We start from the raw sequence: 19,249 nt of genomic DNA on the forward strand, positions 1-19,249 counted from the left end.
TTTTTTTTAAATTTTTTTTTTTATTTGTCCTTTGAGTGTGTACTCAATTTAGCCATCGGAAACACATAGTGACAATGTACACATAATTGAATAAACAAATACAGAAATGCATATTTACGAGAGTAAAAAGCTTAACTGTTACAGGTTTGTACATAATGTTTTAAAAATTGAATTGAATTGGAAAATAATTAAAAGTGCCTTGGTTTACAATTCACACCAATTCTGAAATAGCTTCATCAGCAAGACATATTTATAATTTCCGTACACCATTAAAACCTACAGATTGTGACCAGTACTCTTGATGAAGTTAACTATCACTTTATATAGACGAACGCCTTTAGTACACAAAAGAGAAGAAGCTGATTGAGGAAGATGGTAGCCCATACTCAGCAATGTCTTCGGAAAGACCAACCGTTCACAGTCAAATTTGGGGCACATAAATAAGATGTGGTTGACAGCAGCTTCCGACTCAGGATCACACTCACATGCTGGTGAACTATAAACGTTGATCCGATGTAGATGTTGTGGGAAAGAGGCATGATTGAAGCGGAGTCTTATGATCGTAGAAATCGTGGATCGGTCCAGATGTGTCCTCATGAACCACGGCTGTGAAGGAATCCGAGGTTGTAGCACTGCGTAATAACCGCCTTTTGTCTGTTGAGAAACGTTCCACATTTCCTGCCATTGTTGTCTTGCGTGATCCTTGACTTCACGTAAGTAGTCTGTATAAGGAAGGTGCAGATCCAGGACGATGCCTAAGGTTGCCGCTTGTTTGGCTAATGCATCAACATCATTATAGAGGATACCAGAGTGGGAAGGTACCCACAACAAATGGATCGTCCGGCCCGCGCGTGTGCTGCGAATATAGTCAGATATCACATCCAAGATATAATGGTTGGTTGTTTTGTTCCATCGACTGTACTGAATGTTTTTAAGAACGCTTTGCGAGTCAGATACTATCAATATCTTGGGGAAGGAAGCGCTAGAGACAAACTTAAGTGCTTCCAAATCTGCCACTGTCTCCGCCGTAAAAATAGAAGTGCTCTTAGGCAGTTTGAAGGTTTTGCGGAACTGGATCTAAGGGCAGAAAAAAGCGCATCCTGTACACTCTTCTTGCGGAATTTTGGTGCCATCGGTATATACACAGAGAAAACCCGGCCATTGTGCTTGAACGAGACGATTGAAGCCAACGTTGACTTTAGTACTGTCCAGCCAGGTCGTACTTAAATGATGGACTGGGATCTGGGAGCAGAGCGTTTGATGATCATATTCAAAAACAGGTAGATGCGCTGAACGCCGTATAGAATGTATGACAGGTGACCAAGTGTCAAAGCTGGCACAAACGGCTGGCACTTTATTCCTTCTGTGGGATACAACCCACAGTCGATGAATGCAGTCTCTACTTTGATAGACGGAACTGTCCATAATGGCCATGCCTTGAATGTAGAATTTGTCCGATAACATTTGGCGCCAAATGCTCAAGGGCATCTCCCCTGCTTCTATTAAAAGGGCGTTGGTGGGCGTCGATCCAGATTCATTACAAATGCATTAAAATTTTGCTTCACAGACGAGATATATTATGCTAAGTTTTTTTATTTTTAATCGGACAATACGTTTGTAACTGGCATGCAACGAATAATCCACAATTTATAATCATAAATAACATTGCATTTAACACGTTTAACGAATAACATAGTTTTGAGTCGCGCATACATTTCAGAACGGTAGAACTACGGTGTTTTTTAGCTTTATTTTCTTTTTATGCTTTCAGTCTGAATTGAAATAAGGGAGCGGAAAAGAACGGCACTGGGGGCTGCGGGAATTCGCGTTAAGTGCATCAGCCGATATTTCATTAGCGCTTTTCAATCGGCGACCGGAAATTGACTCATTGGTTGTGACACAGGCCGGGTGTTAGCAAGGCGTTCGTATGTAGGAGAGAGAGAGAGAGAGAGAGAGAGAGAGAGAGAGAGAGAGAGCGAGATGGAGAGGGGGGCTAGGGAGGTGAATGCGACCACTAATGGGGCTCGGCTCACGGGGTGGGGGGTGGGGATGCGTTGCCGACAGCCAATGATGGGTAGGGCTGACAACGCAGCCTACGCAACCCACACGCTTTCTACCGAGCGAAAAGAGTTGGCAGCACTGCTGATAAATGGCAATACTCTGTTACACTGCTATTTCAACTGTTTCTCAGCGTCTAAATTAACCACTACACTATACATTGTAATCAGGGATAAGGTATATATACAGCAAGTTTCCCTATATCTGCGTAAATGAAGACCCGCGACTACGAAAAATATGAATAATCCAAAATACATATGTTTAATCGGGACATCGATAAATGCTGAATTTATAAAAAACATTCTGCATCTCTGATTTAACGCCCACTGCGATACTTCGGCGTAACCTGCCGGAAACTGACATCTTAATCACCAAATTTAGGTCTTAAAACACATTTTATTTCGCATCACTGGCTTTCAGGAAACTATCATCCAATTGTTTTTCTGCTTCTGTTTTTTATTCACATTTTTTTCTGATGGTGGTGCTCGTTTTCTCGGGAGTCAAAACATCGGTATATTCAAAAGAACGTTATCCTCTACACTGGAAAGGAATCTAACAGCAAACATAGCTTTTACAGAGATAGAAAAAGCTTTTGATAATGGCAAATGAAAAAAAATGTTTCATAGCTTGGGGAAAAGAACGGGAACAGACCATAAAAATCGAAGAATAATGTGAAAGCTTTACAAAAGTGTGACCGCTGTTATTGATGAAGGAGAAACTCAGAAGAAATGGAGACAATACGAATGGACTGGCTTTAAACGTTGAAAAAACAGTTTTTTCAGTTTTGAACTGACAAAAATATCCCTCCGATTAACCTAGTATGCCAACAAGAAGCAATAAAAAGGGTAGAGAAGTGTAAGTCATTAGGTGTGCATATTGATGAAAACTTAAATTGGAAAAATCATACAGTAGAACTACTACAGCGTTTAGGTTTAGCTGCTTTTGAGATAAGAATAACTTACAACTCTGGATGTATAGAAGTCACTAATTAAACGTATTATGCATATTTTTTATTCATATATGTCCAGTGGAATAATATTCTGGGATAACTCCTGACTTAGACGAAAGGTATTCATTACCCAAAAGAAAGTAATTGAGATGGACGATCAAAAAGGTGTAGTTTTAGGGTGTTGATGGAACGTATAGGCCACATAGCGCGATTCCGATGCAGGTATATAAGCAACGACATGTAGTTAAGGGATCGTAGTGGCCTTCGCGTCCTTCCGATGTGAGTTCAGTAAATGCGGGAACGTGAACTGAGGCGACGTTATTACCTACTGCGTCCGAACAGAATCAACCTGCTGTTATTCTTTTATCAGGTGCCGAAGGGCAAACACGGGTAGGTATTAATCGGAGAACAAAGAAAGTATATGGAGCAGATATTCTTCGAAAACTACTGTTGTGGAATGGTGCGCCAAGTTTGGTGTTGGTCGTGATGCGACACGAGACGCTCATCGATCTAGGTTACGCCAGCTCATGTAGGAGTCACTCGAGCACCCGCTCTGTAGTCCTGATCTCTCCCTAAGAAATTATCGCGCCTTCTGGCCCTTAAAAGAGGCCCTGAAGGGACAACGATTCATGTCGGCTGAGGATGTGCAGCAGGTAGTTAACGGTCTTAACGCAGCAGGACACGGTGACTTACCAAACGCGTAACCTCGACTTTGTGACTTTGCCAGATTGGCAAAGCGTTCTGGACTGTACGGCCTTCGAATGGAGACATTTTGATCGCTCCTTATAGAATTGTGTGTGGTCACAAGCGTACATCTCTCATGTATGTCTTAAGCACCTGGGAATATTAACCACAGCCACACAGTACGTTTATTCATTTACGAAATTTGCTATCAAGAAACCAACCAAGTTTGAGACTAACAAACGCACTCATAAGCAGAACATTCGAAGGAAAAATTATCTTCACTGCTCTTTAATGATTCCAGATTTGACACAGAAATGGATAAATTATGCAGCTAAAAAGCTCTTTGACAATCTACCCACGAAAATATAGTGGTTGACAGACAACAGAAGTTTTTCAAATGCAGATTAAAGAGGTTTCCTCTTTAACAACTCCTTCTATACCACATAGGAATTCTTGCGTAATCGGTCATTAAAAAAACTGTATATACCCAGCATTTTGCAACAAATATTTTTTTGGTTGTATGTAAGTTTTCAAAGTTTGTTCTGTTGTTACGTTTCATATTATGACATTTTTCGTGAATCTGATCTATGTGACAAGGAAGAAACTAACTACGAAAAAAATGTGCGATCTTTATTTAGTAGAGGAACTAATAAATCAGAGAAGACTCAGATACAGGTAAACCAGGACATGTCCAAATAATAGATTGTGTTCAGATACGCAGACGTTATAGCTGTCCTAGCTGAAATCTTAGAAGATCTTGTAACCATATTAATTAAAATTTATAACATTATGGGTCAAGCATATAGTATGAAATAAATAAATCCAAAACAAAAGGGGCTGAATGATGAAGAAGAATAAGCCCATGTCTGAATTTACTAGGTATCAAGGTAGTTCAGGAAGTTGATTTATTTACCTATTTAGTAAGTAAGATCAGTAAGTGCAGAGGGAGCAAAGAAGAAATCAGAAGTTACTAGCTCGAGAAAAGCTAACTTGAAGGAGAAAAGAAAAACTTAACTTCAAAGCTCTTTTTTTTGTCATCTACGTCTTCACTACCATAAATTTGGATTGTAAAGAAAGATATTGACTCTAATTGTAAGACAATTAAAAAAAAACCACCGTACTACGCGCGGATAATTCATAAGCTCGATGATCCGTACCTGGATTATTGAAGTCTGGTGTCTATGTACCACATACACTCACATCGTTCAGCATAATTGGTCTTACGCCATTAATTTATGAAAGATGCTTTTCGACCCACTGGTATTATCATCAGGCAACAAGGCATACCAATCACTTAAGCATTATTTATGCTACTTATACAACTAACTAGACTATCACAAATTTCTTGAATTTTTAGAATCTTCGTTAGGGCCACAACATATTATGTCATGTTAGCGATAATCTGGTTGATAGCGTTAGTAGTTTAAGTAATGTTTAAGTTATTTGTCTGCCCAGATGCCTGACGACAAGTAATAATGGCTCGAAATGCGTCGTGAATAAATTAATGTCACAAGATTAATAATCCTAAACATTGTGATTCGCTGCAGTATATACACATGCCCTTTATTATAACACGGTCGCGGAAGATCAACTTCTTTCACTCAATCTTTTACAACGTTGCAGTTGCATTTAATACCTTGGGCATTACAGCAAGAGCTGTTTTTATTGTCACTCAGATTCTTACCACGCAATTGCCTCCTTTGGTAATTCGGCGAACACCCTTCAATAATTTGGTTTAATTTGCTACAGCGCATCAGGTGCAATTTGTCTTAGTATGACGTAGAAATTTATTTCTTACTCAGAACGTGTAACGGTTGAGGCTTCCACCTCCTTAAGTAACAGTCATGAGCTGCCAAATCTGAAGACGAACATGACTTTACAATGAGCGCTTCTCCATCTTTCCACTGAAGGAATTGGCCACTGTGAAAATTTCGGTACTCACTGAAGTATCGGCCTAGAATTACATTGTAAGTGCATACAGAATCATAGTCATCAATCTATAGAGTTAAAACAATCAAAAATACTATGGTACGGTAGCATAAAGAGTGCAACGGTAATTCCACTGTTAAATGCAGAGGAGAGAGCGAATAGGTGGAAAGAACACATTGAAGGCCTCTATGAGGGGAAATATTTGTCTGATGTGACAGAAGAAGAAACAGGAGTCGATTTAGAAGAGATAGGCGATCCATCATTAGAATCGGAATTTAAGAGAGCTTTGGAGGACTTAAGGTCAAATAAGGAAGAAGTGGTAGATAACATCCATCAGAATTTCTGAAATCTCTGGGGGAAGTGGCAACGAAGCGACTCTTCACGTTGGTATGTAGAATGTATGCTTCTGGAGACATACCATCTGCCTTTCGGAAAAATGTCATCCACACAATTTCGAAGACTGGAAGAATTGACAAGTGCAAGAGTTATCGCACAATCAGGAACAACCCATGCATCCACGTTACTAACAAGGATAATATACACAAGAAGGAAAAAGAAAATTGAAGATGTGCCAAATGACGATCAGTTTGCTTTAGGGAAGGTAAAGGCACCCGAGAGGCAATTCTGACGTTGCGGTTGATCATGGAAGCAAGACTAAAGAAAAATCAAGACAATTTCATAGGATTTGTCGACCTGGAAAAAGCGTTCGACAATGTAAAATGGTGCATGATGTTCGAAATTCTGAGAAAAATAAAGGTAAGCTATAGGGAGGGACGGGTAATATACAAGATGTACACGAGCCAAGACGGAATAATAAGAGTGGACGACCGACAACGAAGAGCTCGGATTCAAAAGGATGTAAGACAGGGATGTTGTCTTTTCTCCCTACAGTCCAATCTGTATATCGAAGAAGCAATGATGGAAATAAAAGAAAGGTTCGGGAGTGGAATTAAAATGCAAGATGAAAGGATATCAGTGATACGACTCGCTGATGTCATTGTTAACCTGAGCGAAAGTGAAGAAGAATTACGTGATACGCTGAATAGAATGAACAGTCTAATGAGTACAGAATATGGATTGGGAGAAATCGAAGAGAGACAAAAATAATGAGAAGTAGCAGAAATGAAAACAGCGGGAGGCTTAACACCAGGATTGATGGCTACAAAGTAGATGAAGTTAAGGATTTCTGGTACCTAGGCAGCAAAATAACCAATGACGGACGGAGCAAGGAGGACATTGAAAGCAGGTTAGCAATAGCAAAAAGGGCATTCTTGGCCAAGAAAAGTCTACTATTATCAAACATAGCCCTTAATTTGAGGAAGAAATTTCCGAGAACGTACGTCTGCAGCACAGCATTGTATGGTAGTGAAACACGGACTGTGGGAAAACCTGAATAGAAGAGAATCGAAGCATTTGAGATGTGGTGCTACAGGCGAATGTTGAAAATTAAGTGGACTGATAAGATAAGGAATGAGGAGGCTCCGCGCAGAAGCAGAGAGGAATAGAATACGTGGAAAATACTGATAAGGAGAATGTACAGGATGATAGGACATCTGTTAAACATCAGGAAATGATTTCCATGGTACTAGAGGGAGCTGCAAAGGGCAACAACTGTAGAGGAAGACAGAGATTGGGATACATCCAGCAAATAATTGAGGACGTAGGTTGTAAGTGCTACTCTAAGGTGAAGAAGTTGGCACAGGGGAGGAATTCGTGGCGAGCCGCATCAGACCAGTCACCAGACTGATGACCTCCAAAGTAAAAGGTGAATTAATTGAATGACTGAGATCCTGTAAGAAGAAAGGGTTGCGTGAACATCTGGAGAAGATGAGGTAATTTGAAACCTCCGTTCTCGTCTGTCGTCTCTGATATTCCGTAGTGTCTAGCGTAGTTCCATTTTGAGTTGCGGCCAGAACCTTCACACTCGTAGAAAGTGCCGTGAGCTGTTCGGGATAAACCATGTACATATTGCGCTGTTGACTTCCTCCGAAACTTTTGTTGAGAGACTCGGATTATTTCTGCGCACTGCTACACATGTACTATCATGTTGAATAAGGATTGCCCGCTTCGCTTTGATGGGAGAGACAGGGTTAAAATAGTCACCTAGTTCTATACCACCAATCAGTGCCATGTAGCAACAGAACTGCTTTCTTAAGATCCTTAGATCCTTGATAGTAACCACGCTGGGGCAACCGGAGCATTTCCCTGGAAACCACATGATATCCAGCCCATTCGCCGGAATGTAATACACAGAAAAAGAACAAGGAACAGCTCAAGTGAAAAGAGAAATTGAAAAATTAGTAAAATCGATCACTCAAGTGAAGTATTTCTGTGCGACGACTCTACTCTAGACGTTCCGTTCTGTGAAGACGAGTCAGAGACACACATACAGCACGTCTCTGACAATAAAAGCCAGTGTGTCGAAACCTTCTTTACACCGTTTGCCTCGATGCAACACGTCCAGTGGATGCTGCGAATTCCAATGCCAGTTGCTGCGCAGTACCAAGGCGGTATCGTCGTGCGCTTACAGCGAAATACCGGTCCTCTCTTTCTGGTTTCACATATGGTCGGCTCTGCCCTGGTCTTTGGGATACAGTTTCGATCTCTATAAACTGTCGCCACACCCGAGAGACAGCAGAACGATTCATGTTAAGTCATCGAGCCACCTGAGTTTGAGGCTGTCATGCTTCCATTCTTCCTATGGCCCGGCGTGAATGAAAAATATAATATATTCTGTAATATCGATACACCTTAAGAGAGAGGTACAAGATATTAATACTTTGTTAATATGTCTAATAGCTTTCAGGGAGTGAACAAAAATCTTACGTGTTTGAAAGAAAGGATTTTTGAGCGAAAGAGAGAGAGAGAGAGAGAGAGAGAGAGAGAGAGAGAGAGAGAGAGAACACAAATCAACAGTCGTTAGGTTTACAGAATGTACTTCGTTAGGCTGGCGACACGTACGCAACACACACTTACGACGGAAGTCCCAGTTCTCGTGAGATAATTCTGCAGTTAGTGCCAGAGGTGTTCCCCAGCAGATAACTTACGAAATAAGATAACTACGAAACAAAATTCGTAAAGTGGAAATGTGGCGATGTTTCATAAGTGAAATGACAATGAAATGTAAACAGACGAGAGGAAACGGCGGAAAACGAATAACTGTAAGTAGTAATTCATTTATGTAAAATTATTATGCGAACTGCTTCCTAATTTAGAAATCTTGCATATAGAAACAAAACAGAATCGCTCCAGCTTAAATCCTCTGAACATATCTTAATGTAAAAGGTGAAACTCATCTGGGACAACTAACATAGCTTTCACCAAGAAAAACACGTTTGAATTTGTGTAAAAGAAATATTTATAACTGTTGCGGATGATGTTTATAGAAGCAGACCTGTTACATCATAATTACTTCGACAAAGTTTAGATCGGGTTCCTTAAATGCAAATAGTAGAAAAACGTCAGAAACCAATGTATCCGAAAGTTTGGTTATTTGCTTTATACAGTTTAGTGGCACATAATCTGTTTGCAACTGTTATTTAATAAAAATTGTGTACAATGAAGTAGAATCTGATAAAAATGTATAAAACATTATTTTCGTGTTTTCCCCACACACAATGAATTGACGCAACCTTTCAAATATCCCCAAACGCTGTCTGCAGGTTCATAGTTTTCCTGGACACATTCATAAAGCGTATTTATATACAGAATGTCTGTTGCGTGAAACAGTGTCTCCACTGGTAAAACATTGAAAGGACTGAGGTCGGACGAACATGTAAGCAGCCCAACTCATTCGCTCAGATCCACCCGTTTGCCATAGCAGACTTCCCTCAGTGCAGCCAGAATGTGCTGGAACTTAATCATGCATAAAATGCATAACTCCTTTTGTTTTTTAGGTCACATTTCGTACATGAAGCTCTTCTATAATAAAAGCGAAATTTTCATTGTTCGCTTCGCTCTCACACAGCAACCAGATGGGTACATTATACTGACTTCTAGAAAACGGTAAAACGCTGTTTCGGCGAAGCTGAAATCTTAGCTCCTTACACGTTAGTCGACTGCAGATCGTTAGAAACAACGCTGCTCGCTGCAGCTACAACGCCTACGTAAGTGTGATTCCATCTGCGAATTACCCCACGCCATTTGAACAGAGCCCTGTCACACCCGTCTACAAAAAAGGGATAAGATCGGACTCACAGATTTAAGCTGCATCTCAATGCGACTGGCACTAAAATGGAACGACCAATAAAACTGCAGTAAATGAAAGCAGATGCCAGGCTTAGATTCACTGGAAGGACCTAACGAAATGTAATCTAAGTGTAATACATCCAGGAAAGAAGTGGCTTACAAACCACTCGAGCATCCCATTAAGTTTCGGGAGTGCAGCCGCAAGAATTCTCCTTCTTCTTCTAATATTTAGGCCGTATAGCGTTCAGCCATCTTTAGAGTGAGCCGCAAGACTGCCAATCCAGTTTTTTTTATTGTTATTATTGATTTTCAATTCCCCCCCGAAGGGGGGCCGGCTGGCAGCAGCTTAGTACGCTGCTCTGCAGTCTACAGACTTTTTTAAAAAAGGGAAGAAGAAAGAAACAAGAAAAACAGGCGATAAAACGGTGACAAAGTGTAAAATGGCGGAAAAATGCGGAAAGTTAAAACAGAAAGAAAAAGGGGTTGGCAATGTTGATAAAATACACAGGAATCAGACAAGTAACATAGTAGACACACAATTAAAAAACATAGCGACAGTCTGGTTTCTGTCCGCAAGAGATTAAAAAAATCACACCCAGCGACAGTATGATGGCTGTTCGCTACACTTCCCAAAAGACACAACACGGAACACTCACTGGAAAAACACTCACTGTAAAACACTGCGCGAAAATGGCGGCACAAATATGACACTCCTGAGCCAAAGGTAGATGGTGAGGGGGGGGGGGGGGGGTCCTGGAGGAGAGGGAAAAACAAGGAGGGAGGAGAGGACAAAACGAAAAGGAGGGGGGGAACCAAGGAGGAAGAGGACTCATAAAGGGGGGGGGGAGGGCCAGGGCAGACGCGAGAGGGAATGAGAAGAGGCAGAGGAGGGAAATGCAAAAGGACTCGGGACAGTGAAGGGGGCAGAGAGAGGGAGGTGGGGAAAAAAGAGAATGGAAGGGGGGGAGAGGGAGACCGGAAAAAGGACAGAGGAAAGGAGGGGGAGTGAGGATCAGAGTTGATAGGAGGGATAAATGGAGGGAGAGAGGGCATCATCCGGGAGGGGGAGTTGATGGAAGCCACCTTGGGAAAGGAGATGAAGGGTGCAGAGATGGAGGGTAGGGGGGGACACAACAGTGACTGCTCCAGTGCTCGCTTCCTTCCTTTATACTCGTGTACCACGCAACTGCGCATGCGGCCACAGATGCAAATGCGCCAGAGACGTTGGTCGGTGGCAGAGACGTGCACAATGCGCGAGTTACATCTATGACTCCGTAATCGATCTGTGTTGGCATTTCGAGACATCATTGTGAGCTGCACTGTGACGGCGCCTTTGTGAGTTTATTACAGCAAGTGCCGGACTCCATGATTTATCAATGTTGAAACCATTATCTCTATTAATTAAATTCGACATCAAAGCTAATTTCAATTGCCTATCCTTGACTATCGAGTCCCAAAAAGATGATGTAGTTGCCGAAATTTCGACGTTGTCTTACAACATACTGTGACCAGTGTCAATACAGTGTTCTGCCACCGCCGACTTGTTAGGTTGTAAAAGTCGTGTGTACATCCGGTGTTCTGTACATCTTTCTTGGACAGTACGAGTTGTTTGTCCAATGTAAGAAAGGCCACACTCACATGGAGTTTTGTAAACTCCAGATTTTCGGAGCAGCAAATCATCTTTGACGGAGCCCATAAGTGCAGCTGTCTTGGGTGGAGGACGAAAAATCACTTTTAGTCTGTGTCTACTGAGAATCCGTCCTATTTTTGATGAGAGGCTACCCACATATGGCAGGAAGGCCATAGATTTAAAGGTTTGTTCGTCTTCTTCTGTTTTCTTTGTGGCCTCTTTCGGTTTCATTTTCAGTGCCTTCTGTATTTGCTGTGGGGAGTAGCCATTGTCCCCAAACAATCTTTGTAAGTGGGAAAGTTCATCTTGCAGACTGCTTTCGTTAGAAATAATATGCGCTCTGTGGGTCAAAGTTCGGAGAACACTCATCGTCTGGGCAGGATGGTGGCAGCTATTTGCACGTAAATACAAATCCGTTTTCGTCAGGCTTCCGATAAACTTCATGTCCAAAGTGCCATCCTCTCTGCGCCGAACCAGAACATCCAAGAATGGCAAGCATCCCTCTTTTTCAATTTCCATAGTGAACTTTATTTCATCATGGAGAGAGTTTAGATGTCTTATGAAGTCTTGCAAGTTATCTTTATCATGGGGCCAAACTACAAAGGTATCATCAACATACCTCCAGAATACCGAGGGTTTCAAGTCAGCAGATTCAAGTCAGCAGATTCAAGCGCCTTCTCCTCGGAGTCTTCCATAGATAAATTGGCCACCAGAGGGGATAAGGGACTACCCATCGCGACTCCGTCTGTCTGTTCAAGCCGGCCGCGGTGGTCTCGCGGTTAAGGCGCTCAGTCCGGAACTGCGCGACTGCTACGGTCGCAGGTTCGAATCCTGCCTCGGGCATGGATGTGTGTGATGTCCTTAGGTTAGTTAGGTTTAAGTAGTTCTAAGTTCTAGGGGACTGATGACCACAGATGTTAAGTCCCATAGTGCTCAGAGCCATTTGATTTTGTCTGTTCAAAAAATCCGTTGAGGCCAGAACGTGTTTGAATAAGGCTGAAATCTCTTTGTCAAAACTTCTTTCAGTAAGTTGTAGAGATTCTGGAAGAGGAACCTTTGCGAATAAAGACATCACATCGAAACTAACCGATATATCAGCTCCAACTATCGGAACTTCGTGAAATTAAAGGGACCGAAACGGGAATATTCCATGACATCCCACAACAAATTCCGTATTTTTTCGATCGAAATTAGCCCATAAAAATATGTAGCATCACTTATTGAACGCCCGTCGTATGTTGCTCAAATTGACCGCAGTGAGGTAATTAGAGAAATTAGAGCTCATGTAGGGACTTACTGCTATTCGTCCTTCCAACGCACTATTTGTGAATCGATAAAGATTCCAAACTTTCTTCTGCCACATACCATGAAGTGGTCTGCGGAGTGTAGATGTAAATGTAGTACTTTCCATAAAGCTGACGGAGTTTACTCGAATGAATCCTCACAGCATTTGCTTTGAGTGATTTAAGGAAATCATGGAAAAGTGAAACCTGGATGGCCAGAGGCATTTCAAGCACCACGCCTCTGACTGGGCGTTCAGTGTCATAAGCATTCACATCAACGTCTGAATTATGTGAACCACTGTGAAGTCAAATCAGAAATCTTCTCTGGGATGATAAAATGTCACGAAAAGCAAAAGCGACTATGTACCACAACTATTTTGTACCAGTCCTAACATATGGTTTAGAAACATGTACCCTACTAAACAAAGACGTCAGCGGAATTCGGGCAATAGAAGTGAGATTCATTAGAAATACGAATCAAACAACCAGGATGGACAAAAAAAGGAATGAGGCGAACAGAAAAGTAGCTGGTACTGAGGTTCCTGTTACCAGTGTCATAAAGAAACGCAGGCTTCAGTAGTATGGGCACATATTGGGAATGAACCGGCAAAGACCTACAAAAGGTATTTCAACCTGAGCCTCGTAGGAAGAAGACCACGGGGAAGACCAAGAAAACGCTGAATCAAGACTGTAAGATAAGATGTGGAGGAGAAAGGACACAAATGAGAAGCTGTCCTGGAACTGAAAATCTATGAAGACAGAACGAGATGGCGAGCGCTTGTACGCTACACCCGGGAAACTGGAGTTGGAAAACGATTATGATGATGATGATGATGATGATTATGACTGTGAAGTGCATGACACTTGCCATTGTACCATGTATTGGAGTTTCTGTTAGTTTCATTCGTGTCTCAAATACGTGAAGAAAGCCTGCTTAAATGTCTCCTTCTGCGCTGTCGTCAGTCTTGAAAACAAGGTCCCTACGAAAGCGCTTCGTACAGAGTTGTAAGTCTGTGTGGCTGGTAGAAACGTCGTCAGAGCGCGTTAGTGTTGTTCGTGTTTATTATTGTTACCAGGCCCGACAGGGGAAGTAAGGAGCGTGAACAGATGAGTGAGCACTTTGGAGGACTCGGAGATACAGCGTACTTGTATGAGACAGCGTTATCAGCACTTGTGGAGTTAGAAATCTGCGTCTGTCATCCAAGAACATGTTACGGATTCCCTGCAACACCGTGGGTTATTCGCATTATTCATCGGAGGCTTGTTCATCGGAGGCTAGCTGCAGCCGGACCAGAGAATTACCGTCTCATATCTTGGCTGCCGTTAACACCAGAACACAGTGACTGGGAAGCATCAACTGCTGATGAATGACGTCGCTTTGTGTTCAACTGTGGTTCAAATGACTCTAAGCACTATGGGACTTAACATCTGAGGTCACCAGCCCCTAGACTTAGAGCTACTTAAAACTAACTAACCTAAGGTGATCACACACATCCATGCCCAATGCAGGATTCGAACCTGCGACGTTAGCAGCAGTGCGGTTCCGGACTGAAGTGCCTAGAACTGCTCGACCACAGCGGCCGGCTATTCAACTATGACTGGCGCTCCTGCACTACCCGGATGACCGTCGTTGAAGAGTAAGGCGGCGACAGGGGGGGGGGGGGGGTCCAATTCTTCAAATGTTACGGACAGGTACAACGGTGTTATTCCTAGCGTCGTAGTGAAGGAAGCTATCGGGTGTGACTTCAGGTCGCAGTTGGCACTGATTGAGGACGGAACAAGGGGTACGTCAGGGATGTCTTGCCTCCTCATGGGTAAAGAAGGAAGGGAACAAAGATTAGAGTTTAGCGCGCCGTCGCCAGAGGGGCCATTGGAGACGGAGCATAAGCTGGGATTACGAATGGATGGGGACGGAAATCAGCCATACCCTTTTCAATGGAACCATTCTGAAATTTACCTGGAGTGATTTAGGAAAATCACAGAAAACCTTAATCTGAATGCCCCGACGGGGATCTGAATCGTTGTCCTCCGAATACAAGCCTACTTTGCTAACCACTACGCCACTCGGACATGATGTGTTAAGTCTTACGCGGCAGTGTAGTGGTACCATTTTTCAACTGGATATTACTGGTCCACAAATAGGCACGTGTCTCTATAAATTGTCTGTGCCATGTTGAGGAACTCTCGGCCCCAGAAAGATCGCCAGACTTGTCCCCGAAGGAACACGTGTGGGACCAGCTCGTACGCCAATTCCTTCCCAGAGCCAGTATTGAGGATTTCAAGGACCAGTGACAAGAGCTGCGGGTCAGCTTGCCGCCGTAGAGGATACAACGACCTTACGACACCCTTCCAGACACAATCAGTGCATCCAGGCCAGAGGGGTGTAACTTCATACTGATGTGAGAGCTCATACACGAAGTACTTTGTATACTTGACTCGATATTGTAATCACTAGAATAAAATGACATACCCTCTCAACTCGTTTCGTTTTCTCCACCCCTTCCGGCTGCTCCACTCTTTCTGTCAAACAGTGTACATTCTACGACCACTTAATTCTAATTCTTGAAACACGGTTAACAGTCTTTCACAGCGTAGTTGGTATCTATTTTAAACTGTCTGCTAGTTCAGATACGGGTGTTCAAAAAGTCTCTCCGCAGTGCCGTATGATTGTTCGCCTGCCTGGGTTACTTCCCTTCAAGTGGACTCTCTAAACATTCCACTGTTTCGTTTACCTCAGCCAGCGTCAGTAAAAATGAATATTCAATAAATTAATAACTTGTATTTCACTGAGTTTCATTTCGGTATATTCACTGCGGCATACGGCACGCGCGGCTAACAATCATACGGCACTGCGGGGAGATTTTTTGAACACCCCGAATTTCTCGCATGGTCTAACATAACTGGAATAATTCGTAATGCCGTTCTTACTATATTATCAGTATTCTCTATTCGGTATCGTTCTGATACACTTACGGACTATAGCAGGACGGGTCGCACAAGTGTTTTATACGAAATCTCTTTTGTAGGCTGACTGCGTCTTCGTAATATCCTACCAATGAAAGAAGTTTGCTACCTGGTTTATCCCTGGTTGAGTCTATGTGATCATTTCATTTCATAATCTTATACACTGTTACGCCAAGATACTTGTATTAAACAAATGACTGCAGTCGTCACGCACTGATGTAGTAAGAGTAGCACACTAAGTTTTTATCGTTTCGTGAAGTTCAGAATTCTACGTTCCTGAACATTTAAAGCAAATCACCATTGCCCCAACTCGCCCTCGTATCAGAGAAACGCTTGATGTGCCAGCTTGATGCGGTTAGAATCCGCTAGCCCATTGTCACTGATTGGTGGAAACACGTTGCAGTACCCGAATATCTTCAACCTACAAGTCATTATTTGCTATGACGCGGGAGGAACAAATTGGCGAGCGGAGAGGCGGTAGACTCTGCAGCGTGAGGGACGTGCGTGCATACGTATCTGCTTCTTGCTGAATATTCTTTAAATAAGAGTCCAAGAGAATATGTCGGAGCAAGATGTTCACATTCGAGCAGCATGCCAGCGCAGCCCACAGAAATCAACACTTCGAGCTAGTGTGAACTTCACACCCCATAAGTAACCGCTTCCAAAATCCTGCGTCAACGCTAGCGCACCAAACCGTACAGCTGCAGCTGATCTTTACCCTCAGATCAGGAAGTTATGCAGCACGATCGGACTTCTGCACTTAAACACTGGAAATCATGGACAATGATATCGACACGTCAAAGACGTTAATTTTTGGTGAGGAAGCAACGATTCACACTAATACTAATCTTCACTTCTTCACTGCACACGAACGAGATTTGGTCAATGTTCTCCCCAATGACAACGCAGAATATCTATGGCCCCCTCTTTTTCAAGGAGGAAACCGTCATAGCCATTTGCTACCGCAACATGCCTTTTTTTGGCTTCTTCCTCAGTTGTAACAAGATGGTGCAGCTCCTCGCTTTCACTTGGTGGTATGCGAACACTTAAACAAACATTTTCCTGGACGAAGATTTGGCCTTGCCGGATATGATGATGACGTGTGGTGAAGATTGCCACCACTGTCACCAGACTTAACGCCTCGTTGTTTTTTTTTAATGGGGTTATGTGAAAGATAGTGTTTGTCTCGCCATTGTCACAATCCTTGCCACACATACGAGAGCAAATCGCAGCTGTGGCAGAACCCATAACCACCGACGTGTTCCACAAGGCTTGGGTAGAACATAAATAACGTTTCGACATTTGCCGTGTGACTCGAGGACTGTATATCAACTCCCAGTAACGAACAAAAATTTCCAGAGATACTCTATTAAAGCGGTAACGTTTGAAGCGAAAAAGTTGTACCGTTCCGTTTGTATAAATTGAAAACCTGCACGGAAAAACGGGCTAACCCTCAAATGTAAAAGCTCAGAGGTAAGTGTTGGTCTCACTCCTAAATACAACATTAAGATATTTAGGGGTGAGATCAATGTCAGTTTTGATAGTTCCCGTACCCAGCAACAGATGGGAGCACTTATCTCTAAGTTTTTACACTTGAGGGTTAGCCCGTTTTTCCGCGCATGTCTTCAGTTGTAGAACAGATAAAGTTCTTCTGTGCTTACCCAGGATAAGCAAACATACACCATATAATCATACTATTGTATGATTATTGCGAAAATCGTCTTTGGCATAGGCTAAAAAGCAGTACACACAAGCCAACTCACATTACAATTAGAAAACCACATACTCATAAAACAGTGAACGCTACTAATACAATATTTTAAAAATTATCTGTCTTCTGTTACAGAGATGGCCGACAATGGGCGTAGGCCCGAAACCGCTGTGATAAAATAAACCACCGTCAAAACGCATCTTATGTCAAATATACAATTACTATTACGAAATATCTACAAACAGAAAGAGTTCCTCCATGGATCCCGAAACCATCAAAAGCCAGTGACGAAGGCAGTCATGTGGATGGAACATTTCTTGACTTCCGCATAGCATCAGACTCAGTAGCACACTAACGTTTCCTAACAAAAGTTTGATCATATGGAGCATCAAACAAAATTTGTCACTGTATTGAGGATTTCTTGGTAGGGATGCTGTAGCAAGTTACATTGAATGGGAAAAACCGACAGAAGTAGAAATAACTTCGAGCGTGACACAGGGAAGTGTGCTGGGACCGTTGCTGTCTGTATTGTGTATCAATGACCTGGCAGACAACAGTAATAGAAACGTCAGACTTTTAGTTATCTAAAATGAAAAACTATCTCTCAAGAGTGTTGCGCAAATTATTCAACCAGATCTTGATAAGATTTTAACTTGTTGCACAGTTTGGCAGACTATATAAAATTGTACGCTTCAGAAAATGTAGAAAAGTTGTAATACATGAATAAAATATCAATGAGTCGCAGAATGAATCAGCCAACTCAAATACTTGACTGTAAATTTTTTACGTATACGAAATGGAATGCTCACACTGAGAAAATGCAGTATCCCAATATGTATTACAATGCTAAGTGCTTTTAACATACGTTCCACAGTGGTCTTCTGAGTGAACTGTATATGTAGATGCACTTATTTTCGGGCAGTTACTTCTGAACATTTTACGGTTGTTATAGTTTGCCGTGATTTACTGCCAGCAGTGTAATCAAACAGCATTGGAACTTTCCACATTTTTGTGCGCAATACGTGACTTTTATTTAAGTTGAGGATCCATTACCAGCTCGTGCACTGAGCACCGTTCCTCTGTAGGTCTTGCCACAGTTCTCTGCAGTGTCCTGGCATACATCTTTCTGGCGTTACAAGTTTCACAAGTTTCCCAATCAGTATATTCAGCCAAAGATGATGAATAAGAAATGAGAAGCTTAGCGTGAAGACTAACATTTTTACGCGACCGATAACCATAAAAACGTTTTGCTAGCGAAATCACTCGAGAACACCTCTACTGCCATATGCAATACCATCCCTTCCGGCAGTAACGTAGTTCTATCCATTTGAAAGGTGTAATGTTGTTTAAAGTAGCTGTACTTCCAAAAATCTTGACAATTTTACTAAACAATTCAGATGGACTCTGGTACATACCTTTTTAAACAATACGTACAGGTTTTCTGTCAAAACCGACTGCGATAAGGAATATGTTGTGTTTTTCTGTGCTGTGAAGAGGTGCGGTTTCGTTTTCTTTCTTGTGATCATTATTAACTGCAGTAGCAGGACATTTAAACCATGACATAAATTGTTTATCCCATATACAGGGTGATGAGGAACACTCTGAAAAGCTTGTAAGGGTGCTGCAGGATAGGTTATGCCGAGACATAATTGCTAAAAAAAAGTCCGATACGTTGCGCCGTATTCAAGATGTCCAGCATAAATGTTACCCAATCACACCGTTGCGCCCACATTCAAGCGGTCCGCCACAGAGCAAGGAGAACGATGTAAATATTGGACGTGGGACGGTAGTAAGGATCGAACCCGAGTCAAAGGCTGATCAGTCTCTACCTACGCTATCAGAACAAACGACAC

The sequence above is a fragment of the Schistocerca serialis genome, chromosome 2, assembly GCF_023864345.2.
Source record: "Schistocerca serialis cubense isolate TAMUIC-IGC-003099 chromosome 2, iqSchSeri2.2, whole genome shotgun sequence".
NCBI classification, from domain to species: Eukaryota; Metazoa; Arthropoda; class Insecta; order Orthoptera; family Acrididae; genus Schistocerca; species Schistocerca serialis.